This window comes from Pseudophryne corroboree, chromosome 5, assembly GCF_028390025.1.
Source record: "Pseudophryne corroboree isolate aPseCor3 chromosome 5, aPseCor3.hap2, whole genome shotgun sequence".
Lineage (NCBI taxonomy): Eukaryota > Metazoa > Chordata > Amphibia > Anura > Myobatrachidae > Pseudophryne > Pseudophryne corroboree.
In genome coordinates, this window is record NC_086448.1 from 817,842,499 (window position 1) to 817,853,687 (window position 11,189).

Genomic DNA, 11,189 nt, shown 5'->3' on the forward strand with positions numbered 1-11,189 from the left:
AGGATCAGGTCAGTGGTGCTATACAGGATCAGGTCAGTGGTGCTATACAGGAGCAGCTCAGTGGTGCTATACAGGGGCAGCTCAGTGGTGCTATACAGGAGCAGGTCAGTTGTGCTATACAGGGGCAACTCAGTGGCGCTATACAGGGGCAGCTCAGTGGCGCTATACAGGAGCAGGTCAGTGGCGCTATACAGGAGCAGGTCAGTGGTGCTATACAGGGGCAGGTCAGTGGTGCTATACAGGAGCAGCTCAGTGGTGCTATACAGGGGCAGGTCAGTGGTGCTATACAGGGGCAGAGCTCAGTGGTGCTATACAGGGGCAGAGCTCAGTGGTGCTACACAGGAGCAGCTCAGTGGTACTATACAGGGGCAGGTCAGTGGTGCTATACAGGAGCAGCTCAGTTGTACTATACAGGGGCAGGTCAGTGGTGCTATACAGGGGCATGTCAGTGGTGCTATACAGGAGCAGCTTAGTGGCGCTCTACAGGAGCAGGTAAGTGTCGCTATACAGGGGCAGCTCAGTGGTGCTATACAGGAGAAGGTCAGTGGTGCTATACAGGGGCAGAGCTCAGTGGTGATATACAGGAGCAGGTCAGTGGTGCTATACAGGGGCAGCTCAGTGGTGATATACAGGAGCAGGTCAGTGGTACTATACAGGGGCAGGTCAGTGGTGCTATACAGGAGCAGCTCAGTGGTGATATACAGGGGCAGGTCAGTGGCGCTATACAGGAGAAGGTCAGTGGTGCTATACAGGAGCAGGTCAGTGGTGATATACAGGAGCAGGTCAGTGGTGCTATACAGGAGCAGGTCAGTGGTGCTATACAGGGGCAGCTCAGTGGTGATATACAGGGGCAGATCAGTGGCGCTATACAGGAGCAGGTCAGTGGTGATATACAGGGGCAGGTCAGTGGTGATATACAGGAGCAGGTCAGTGGTGCTATACAGGAGCAGGTCAGTGGTGCTATACAGGAGCAGGTCAGTGGTGATATACAGGAGTAGGTCAGTGGTGATATACAGGAGCAGGTCAGTGGTGCTATACAGGAGAAGGTCAGTGGTGCTATACAGGGGCAGGTCAGTGGTGCTATACAGGAGCAGGTCAGTGGTGCTATACAGGAGCAGGTCAGTGGTGCTATACAGGGGCAGGTCAGTGGTGCTATACAGGAGCAGGTCAGTGGTGCTATACAGGAGCAGGTCAGTGGTGCTATACAGGGGCAGGTCAGTGGTGCTATACAGGAGCAGGTCAGTGGTGCTATACAGGAGCAGGTCAGTGGTGCTATACAGGGGCAGGTCAGTGGTGATATACAGGAGAAGGTCAGTGGTGCTATACAGGAGCAGCTCAGTGGTGCTATACAGGGGCAGGTCAGTGGTGCTATACAGGGGCAGCTCAGTGGTGCTATACAGGGGCAGGTCAGTGGTGCTATACAGGAGAAGGTCAGTGGTGATATACAGGAGCAGGTCAGTGGTGCTATACAGGAGCAGGTCAGTGGTGATATACAGGAGCAGGTCAGTGGTGCTATACAGGAGCAGCTCAGTGGTGCTATACAGGAGCAGGTCAGTGGTGCTATACAGGGGCAGGTCAGTGGTGCTATACAGGAGCAGGTCAGTGGTGCTATACAGGGGCAGCTCAGTGGTGATATACAGGGGCAGATCAGTGGCGCTATACAGGAGCAGGTCAGTGGTGATATACAGGGGCAGGTCAGTGGTGATATACAGGAGGAGGTCAGTGGTGCTATACAGGAGCAGGTCAGTGGTGCTATACAGGGGCAGGTCAGTGGTGCTATACAGGAACAGGTCAGTGGTGCTATACATATACAGGAGCAGGTCAGTGGTGCTATACAGGAACAGGTCAGTGGTGCTATACAGGAGCAGGTCAGTGGTGATATACAGGGGCAGGTCAGTGGTGATATACAGGAGCAGCTCAGTGGTGCTATATAGGAGCAGGTCAGTGGTGCTATACAGGAGCAGGTCAGTGGCGTTATACAGGAGCAGGTCAGTGGCGCTATACAGGAGCAGGTTAGTGGCGCTATACAGGAGCAGGTCAGTGGCGCTATACAGGAGCAGCTCAGTGGTGCTATACAGGGGCAGCTCAGTGGCGCTATACAGGAGCAGGTCAGTGGCGCTATACAGGAGCAGGTCAGTGGCGCTATACAGGAGCAGCTCAGTGGTGCTATACAGGAGCAGGTCAGTGGTGCTATACAGGGGCAGGTCAGTGGTGATATACAGGGGCAGGTCAGTGGCGCTATACAGGAGCAGCTCAGTGGTGCTATACAGGAGCAGGTCAGTGGCGCTATACAGGAGCAGGTCAGTGGCGCTATACAGGAGCAGGTCAGTGGTGCTATACAGGGGCAGGTCAGTGGTGCTATACAGGAGCAGGTCAGTGGTGCTATACAGGAGCAGGTCAGTGGTGCTATACAGGGGCAGGTCAGTGGTGCTATACAGGAGCAGGTCAGTGGTGCTATACAGGAGCAGGTCAGTGGTGCTATACAGGGGCAGCTCAGTGGTGCTATACAGGAGCAGCTCAGTGGTGCTATACAGGAGCAGGTTAGTGGTGCTATACAGGGGCAGCTCAGTGGTGATATACAGGGGCAGGTCAGTGGCGCTATACAGGAGCAGCTCAGTGGTGCTATACAGGAGCAGGTCAGTGGTGATATACAGGAACAGGTCAGTGGTGCTATACATATACAGGAGCAGGTCAGTGGTGCTATACAGGAACAGGTCAGTGGTGCTATACAGGAGCAGGTCAGTGGCGCTATACAGGAGCAGGTTAGTGGCACTATACAGGAGCAGGTCAGTGGCGCTATACAGGAGCAGCTCAGTGGTGCTATACAGGGGCAGCTCAGTGGTGCTATACAGGAGCAGGTCAGTGGCGCTATACAGGAGCAGGTCAGTGGCGCTATACAGGAGCAGCTCAGTGGTGCTATACAGGAGCAGGTCAGTGGTGCTATACAGGGGCAGGTCAGTGGTGATATACAGGGGCAGGTCAGTGGCGCTATACAGGAGCAGCTCAGTGGTGCTATACAGGAGCAGGTCAGTGGCGCTATACAGGAGCAGGTCAGTGGTGCTATACAGGAGCAGGTCAGTGGTGCTATACAGGGGCAGGTCAGTGGTGCTATACAGGAGCAGGTCAGTGGTGCTATACAGGAGCAGGTCAGTGGTGCTATACAGGGGCAGGTCAGTGGTGCTATACAGGAGCAGGTCAGTGGTGCTATACAGGAGCAGGTCAGTGGTGCTATACAGGGGCAGCTCAGTGGTGCTATACAGGAGCAGCTCAGTGGTGCTATACAGGAGCAGGTTAGTGGTGCTATACAGGGGCAGCTCAGTGGTGATATACAGGGGCAGGTCAGTGGCGCTATACAGGAGCAGCTCAGTGGTGCTATACAGGAGCAGGTCAGTGGTGATATACAGGAACAGGTCAGTGGTGCTATACATATACAGGAGCAGGTCAGTGGTGCTATACAGGAACAGGTCAGTGGTGCTATACAGGAGCAGGTCAGTGGTGATATACAGGAGAAGGTCAGTGGTGCTATACAGGAGCAGGTCAGTGGCGCTATACAGGAGCAGGTCAGTGGTGATATACAGGAGCAGGTCAGTGGTGCTATACAGGATCAGGTCAGTGGTGCTATACAGGAGCAGGTCAGTGGTGATATACAGGAGCAGGTCAGTGGCGCTATACAGGAGCTGGTCAGTGGTACTATACAGGATCAGGTCAGTGGTGCTATACAGGAGCAGCTCAGTGGTGCTATATAGGATCAGGTCAGTGGTGATATACAGGAGCAGGTCAGTGGTGCTATACAGGGGCAGGTCAGTGGTGATATACAGGAGCATCTCAGTGGTGCTATACAGGAGCAGGTCAGTGGTGATATACAGGATCAGGTCAGTGGTGCTATACAGGAGCAGGTCAGTGGTGATATACAGGAGCAGGTCAGTGGCGCTATACAGGAGCAGGTCAGTGGTACTATACAGGATCAGGTCAGTGGTGATATACAGGAGCAGGTCAGTGGTGCTATACAGGGGCAGGTCAGTGGTGATATACAGGAGCATCTCAGTGGTGCTATACAGGAGCAGGTCAGTGGTACTATACAGGAGCAGGTCAGTGGTGATATACAGGAGCAGGTCGGTGGTGCTATACAGGAGCATCTCAGTGGTGCTATACAGGAGCAGCTCAGTGGTGCTATACAGGAGCAGGTCAGTGGTGATATACAGGGGCAGGTCAGTGGCGCTATACAGGAGCAGCTCAGTGGTGCTATACAGGGGCAGGTCAGTGGTGATATACAGGGGCAGGTCAGTGGTGCTATACAGGAGCAGGTCAGTGGTGCTATACAGGGGCAGGTCAGTGGTACTATACAGGGGCAGGTCAGTGGTGCACATAGAGTCATTTTCCTAATGTTACCTAATAGCAGGATAAAGACGTCTCTAACTTCCTTTTGTAAAAGTGTTGTATTATTTGTCTTCTCATATTTATGTGACTTCTTTTTCTTCTTCTTCTTCTTTAATCTCTATTGACTCTCGCACTTAATGCGTTTTCGAATTTCATACTGAATTTAAGTGTAAAGAACAGAGCATGGAGCATTCATCTAGGAAGCTGGGACAGAGTAAGATTGAGGCAGAGCCGGCCATAGACATAGGCAGACTAGGCAATTGCCTAGGGCATTTGATATGCCTAGGGGCATCAGCAGCTTCTGCTGATTAAAATGATATGCGGCATGCCTATATTCTGTGTTTAGCATTTCATATGCAGATACATCCACAGTCTCACTGCATATCATTTTAATCAGCAGCAGAAGCTGCTTGTGCATCCTAGCCACATACCAATGCAAATAAGATACATTTTAATAAAAAAAAAGGTGCCTGACGTTAGCATTGAGGCAAGATTTATGAGGACACATCTGTATCCAAGCAGAGGCAGAGGTCACAGTGTTAGTGGCAGTGTGAGTGCTGTGTGCATGTGAGTGGGTTGGTTGTGCAGTAGTGTTCGGAATATGTGTAAGGAGCATTATGTGTGTCATATAAAAATGCATTACTAATGTGCAACATATGTGTAAGGGGCAATATGTGTGTCATTATGTGTATAAGGGCATTAATAATGTGCAGCATATGTGTAACAGGGTACTACTGTATGTTTGTCATTATGTGTATAGGGGCACTAATAATGTGCAGCAAATGTGTAGGGGGCACTATGCATGTCATTATGTGTATAAGGGCATTAATAATGTGCGGCATATGTGTAAGGGACATTATGTGTAAAAGGGCATTAATAAAGGTTGTCATAATGTGTAAGGCGCATTATGTTTATAAGGACATTAATAATGTGTCTCATATGTGTAAGGGGCATTACTGTGTGGAATTATGTGTGTAAATGCATTACTAATGTGTGGCATTATGTGTATAAGGTGCTCTACTATGTGGCGTTGCGTATAGAAAGGGCACTACTGTGTCATCTAATGTGAATAAAGAGCAATAGGGTGTGATGTAATGTGAACAAGGGGCTCTACTGTGAGGAGTAACGTTTATAAGGTAAAGTGATACTACTGTGGGATGTAACATGAATTATGGACACTATTGCATGATCAAATGTGAATAAAGTTGCAGTACTGTGTGGCGTAATTGGAATTGGGGTTACTATTGTGTGGCCATGCCCCTTGCCAGCAAAAACACACTCCTTTTTGGGCTGTGTGCCAAATGTGCGAACTGTTCCTATTTAAGATATAGGGGGTACAAACCCCAAAATAAGGACTGCTATGGGTGAGGGGTGATGGTGCTGGGAAAGAGGTACAAGGTCAGAGGCGGAACCAGCGGTGGTGCTAGGGGGCACCAGCCAAAATCTTGCCTAGGGCATCATATTGGTTAGGGCCGGCTCTGGATTGAGGAGAGGGATTATTGTGTCTTCTGGGGGCAAGACACAATTCCATGAGAAGATAGAGAGACACAGAGGGGTGAGCGTCTTGGCAGGGAGGCTGCAGCCAGGATGTGAGATGCAGAACTTAAAGAGTGCTGACACTGAGCAGAAGTAATGAGGCACCACATCTTCACCCAAATTCTGATCCTTCACTCCTACTTGCCCTCTGACCACCAGTTTACAAACACTCAGGTCATAAATCTCACCCCTAACTCATCTCTCCTCATAAGAGCCAGGGGCTAAAATCCTACAATCTCTTTTTTAAAGACCCCATTCCCCCACTTCATGCAAGTAGTAAAACTGATCTGTCTTACCTCTCTGAGTCCAGCTTGAGGAATCCTCACAGGTCAGGCACCTACTGGGTCTTACTCCACCTTAGTACAAAGTAGTAATTCCCCAGGAGACAGCAGCAAATCAGCATCAGGTCACTGGCAGGAACATGTCTTGTCCTTTAAATCACTTACATCCCAACTTTCTTCTTTGGGCAAACTGAATTCAGGGTTTTCCATACAGAGGATCCACCGCTGGCAGATAAAAAGAGATACAATTAAGATAAGATAAAATGAAGCAGAGATCTCAGGGGTAGCGAGGTGATGTGTCCCAATTGTTGCACACTTGCTCTGAGGCAGCAGCAGAGACTGGGAATTACCATCAGCTCTGAGTTACAGCAGCAGCCAGCAGCAAGCAGCAGCAGATGATACTGTAGGTGGCTTTCTGGCAGATCTTAAACAGCACTGTAATTTATTTGATCACCATAGAGGGCAAAGGGAAACAAACCCCATTGGCATGTGTCTGACAGTGATGAGGAATAGCTCCCTCCTCACCAGCCCCTTCCATTCACCCTCAGCATTCACCAGTGCAATGCAAATATATGAGTAACAAAAGGGAGCATCACAATATCATCTCAGGAAACGACACATTCAAAATGTTTATTTTTTATTTATTTTTTTCTGTTCCTTGCATCTGTGCTACCTGAAGATGAGATGTATACACATGTGTCACCTGTTCTAGCTCTACAGTATGCTGCAGTAGATATATACAGGCAGGCACGATGCGTACTTATTTTTGTGTAGTATGTGTTGCACATATTCAGCTGTTTGGTCTGTGAAACCAGGCATATGGATAAGGGCGCTGCGCACATTGGCGAAGATCCGTATTATTAACCACGCATGCAATGCAAATATAATTGTTGCTTACTGCAGTCAACCTCAAATTGGGTATTTTAAATCAGAGGTAAAAAATTAAAAGCATGAAAATCTCTTTTATACCCACCTGCTCCCCCTGACATACAGCTCTGTCTACCAGTTATTTCCTCACATGTCCATCACTTCTGCCAGCTTTATTCACAAGAAAATCAGCCCAGCAGGTTTTCCCTGACATGCACATCTGCCAGACAACTTTCCCTCACATGCACATCTGCCAGACAACTTTCCCTCACATGCACATCTGCCAGACAACTTTCCCTCACATGCACATCTGTCTGCAAGCTTTTCCCTGACATGCACATCTGCCATCCAGCTTTTCACTCACATGCACATCTGTCCGCAAGCTTTCCCCTGTAATGCACAACTGCCATCCAGCTTTTCCATCACATGCACATCTGTCCACAAGCTTTCCCCTGTAATGCACAACTGCCATCCAGCTTTTCCATCACATGCACATCTGTCTGCAAGCTTTTCCCTGACATGCACATCTGCCATCCAGCTTTTCACTCACATGCACATCTGTCCGCAAGCTTTCCCCTGTAATGCACAACTGCCATCCAGCTTTTCCATCACATGCACATCTGTCCACAAGCTTTTCCCTCACATGCACATCTGCATTCCAGCTTATCCCTCACATACACATCTGCCATCCAGCATTTCCCTCACATGCACATCTGCCATCCAGCATTTCCCTCACATGCACATCTGCCATCCAGCTTTCCCCTCACATGCATATCTGCCATCTAGATTTTCCCTCACATTCACATCTGCCATCCAGTTTTTCCCTCACATGCACATCTGCCATCCTGCTTTTTCCTCACATGCACATCTGCCATCCAGATTTTCCATAACATTCACATCTGCCATCCAGCTTTTCCCTCACATGCACATCTGCATTCCAGTTTTCCCTTGCATGCACATCTACATTCCAGCTTTGCCTCACACGCACACCTGCATTTCATCTTTTCCCTCACATGCACATCTGCACACCATCTTTTCCTCACATGAACATCTGCCATCCAGCTTTTCCCCTCACATGCACATCTGCTCACCAGCTTTCCCTCACATGCACATCTGCCATCCAGCTTTTCCCTTGTAAGCACATCTGCATTCCAGCTTTTCCCTCACATGCACATCTGCCTGCCAGCTTTCCCTCACATGCACATCTGCCATCCAGCTCTTCCCTCACATGCACATCTGCATTCCAGTTTACCCTCACATGCAAATCTGCCGGACAGCTTTCCCTCACATGCACATCTGCCTGCCAGCTTGTCCCTCACATGCACATCTGCATTCCAGTTTTCTCTCATATGCACATCTGCTAGACAACTTTCCCCTCACATGCCCATCTGCAATCCAGCTTTTCCCTCACATGCACATCTGCTCTCCAGCTTTCCCTCACATGCACATCTGCACACCATCTTTCCCTCACATGCACATCTGCCCGCCAACTTTCTCTCACAAGCACATCTGCCATCCAGCTTTTCCTCACATGCACATCTGCACACCAACTTTTCCCTCACATGCACATCAACTTTTCCTGCATATGCTCATCTGCACACCAGCTTTTCCTTCACATGCACATCAGCTATTTCCTCACATGCACCTTTATACACCGACTTTTACCTCACATGCACAGCTGCACACCAGCTTTTTCTTCACATGCACATTTGCCATCCAGCTTTTCCCTCATATGTACATCTGCACTCCAGCTTTTCCCTCACACACACAGCTGCCATGCAGCTTTTCCTTCACACACATCTGCATTCCAGCTGTCCCTCGCATGCAAGTTTGCCTGCCAGTTTTCCCTCACATGCACAGCTGCCTGCTTTCTTATCCCTCACATGCACATCTGCCATGCAGCTTTACACACACACACACACACACACACACACACACACACACACCTGCATTCCAGCTTTCCCTCACATGCATATCTGCATTCCAGCTTTCCCTCACATGCACATCTGCCAGACAACTTTGCCTCACATGCCCATCTGCAATCCAGCTTTTCCCTCACATGCACATCTGCCATCCAGATTCTCCTCATATGCACATCTGCAGACCAACTGTTTCCTCATATGCTCATCTGCATTACATCTGTTCCCGCACATGCACATCTGCACACCAGCTTTTACCTTACATGCACATCTGCACAACAGCTTTACCTCACACGCACATCTGTCATCAAGCTTTTCCCTCACATGCACATCTGCACACCAGCTTTAAGTTCACATGCACACCAACTTTTACCTCATATGCACATCTGCAAACCAATTTTTACCTCAAATGCACATCTGCATTCCAGCTTTTCCCTCACATGCACATTTGCCATCCAGCTTTTCCCTCATATGTACATCTGCCCTCCGGCTTTTCCCTCACATGCACATCTGCCATGTAGCTTTTCCCTCACACACATCTGCATTCCAGCTTTCCCTCAAACACACATCTGCATTCCAGCTTTCCCTCACATGCACATCTGAATTCCAGCTTTCTCTGATATGCACATCTGAATTCCAGCTTTCTCTGATATGCACATCTGAATTCCAGCGCTTCCTTCACGTGCACATGTGCATACTAACTTTTCCCTCACATGCACATCTGTCATCCATCTTTTCCCTCACATGCACATCTGCACACCAACTTTTCTCTAACATGCACATCTGCATTCCAGCTTTTCCCTCATGCATATCTGCAGACCATCTTTCCAGCACATGTACATCTGCCCGCCAACTTTCTCTCACATGCAAATCTGCCTTCCAGATTTTTCCTCACGTGCACCTCTGCCATCCAGCTTTCCCTAACATGCACATCTGCCAGACAACTTTCCCTCACATGCCCATCTGCAATCCAGCTTTTCCCTCACATGCATATCTGCTCTCCAGCTTTCCCTCACATGCACATCTGCCATCCAGCTTTCCCTCACATGCACCTCTGCCATCCAGTTTTTCCTCACATGCACATCTTCCATCCAGCTTTTCTCTCACATGCATATCTGCTCACTAGCTGTTCTCTCACATGCACATATGCCATCAAGCTTTTCCATCACATGCACATCTGCTCACCAGCTTTTCCTCACATGCACATCTGCACTCCATCTTTCCCTCACATGCATATCTGCTCTCCAGCTTTCCCTCACATGCTCATCTGCACACCAGCTTTCCCTCACATGCACATCTTCCAGCCAACTTTCCCTCACATGCACATCTGACATCCAGCTTCTCCTCACATGCACATCTGCACGCCAACGTTTCCCTAATATGCTCATCTGCATTACAGCTTTTCCCTCACATGCACATCTGCACACCAGCTTTTACTTCACATACGCATATGCACACCAGCTTTCCCTCACACGCACATCTGCCATCCAGCTTTTCTCTCACATGCACATCTGCACACCAGATTTTACCTCACATGCACATCTGTACACCAACTTTTACCTCACATGCACATCTGCACACCAGCTTTTACCTCACATGCACATCTGCACACCAGCTTTTACCTCACATGCACATCTGCTCACCAACTTTTACCTCACATGCACATTTGCCATCCAGCTTTCCCCTCATATGTACATCTGCACTCCAGCTTTTCCCTCACAAGCACAGCGGCCAAGCAGTTTTCCCCTCACATGCACATCTGCATTCCAGCTTTCCCTCATATGCACATCTGAACACCATCTTTTCCTCACATGAACATCTGCCATCCAGCTTTTCCCATCACATGCACATCTGCTCACCAGCTTTCCCTCACATGCAAATTTGCCGGATAGCTTTACCTCACATGCACATCTGCCTGCCAGCTTGTCCCTCACATGCACATCTGCATTCCAGTTTTCTCTCACATGCACATCTGCCCTCCAGCTTTCACTCATGTGCACATCTGCACACCATCTTTTCCTCACATGCACACCTGCATTTCAGCATTTCCCTCACATGCACATCTGCACACCATCTTTTCCTCACATGAACATCTGCCATCCAGCTTTTCCCATCACATGCACATCTGCTCACCAGCTTTCCCTCACATGCAAATTTGCCGGACAGCTTTTCCTCACATGCACATCTGCCTGCCAGCTTGTCCCTCACA

General features: G+C 49.1%; 1 protein-coding gene across 1 annotated transcript in view; it reads right to left on the minus strand.

The window, feature by feature from the left end:
• Positions 1-6,724, minus strand: part of TRHR (thyrotropin releasing hormone receptor) — a 57,214-nt gene extending 50,490 nt beyond the window's left edge. Inside the window, exon 1 of the mRNA XM_063924504.1 lies at positions 6,210-6,724. The gene's annotated coding sequence lies outside the window, so the exon portion shown is untranslated. The remainder of the gene's footprint in view (positions 1-6,209) is intronic.
• Positions 6,725-11,189: the final 4,465 nt, after the last annotated feature.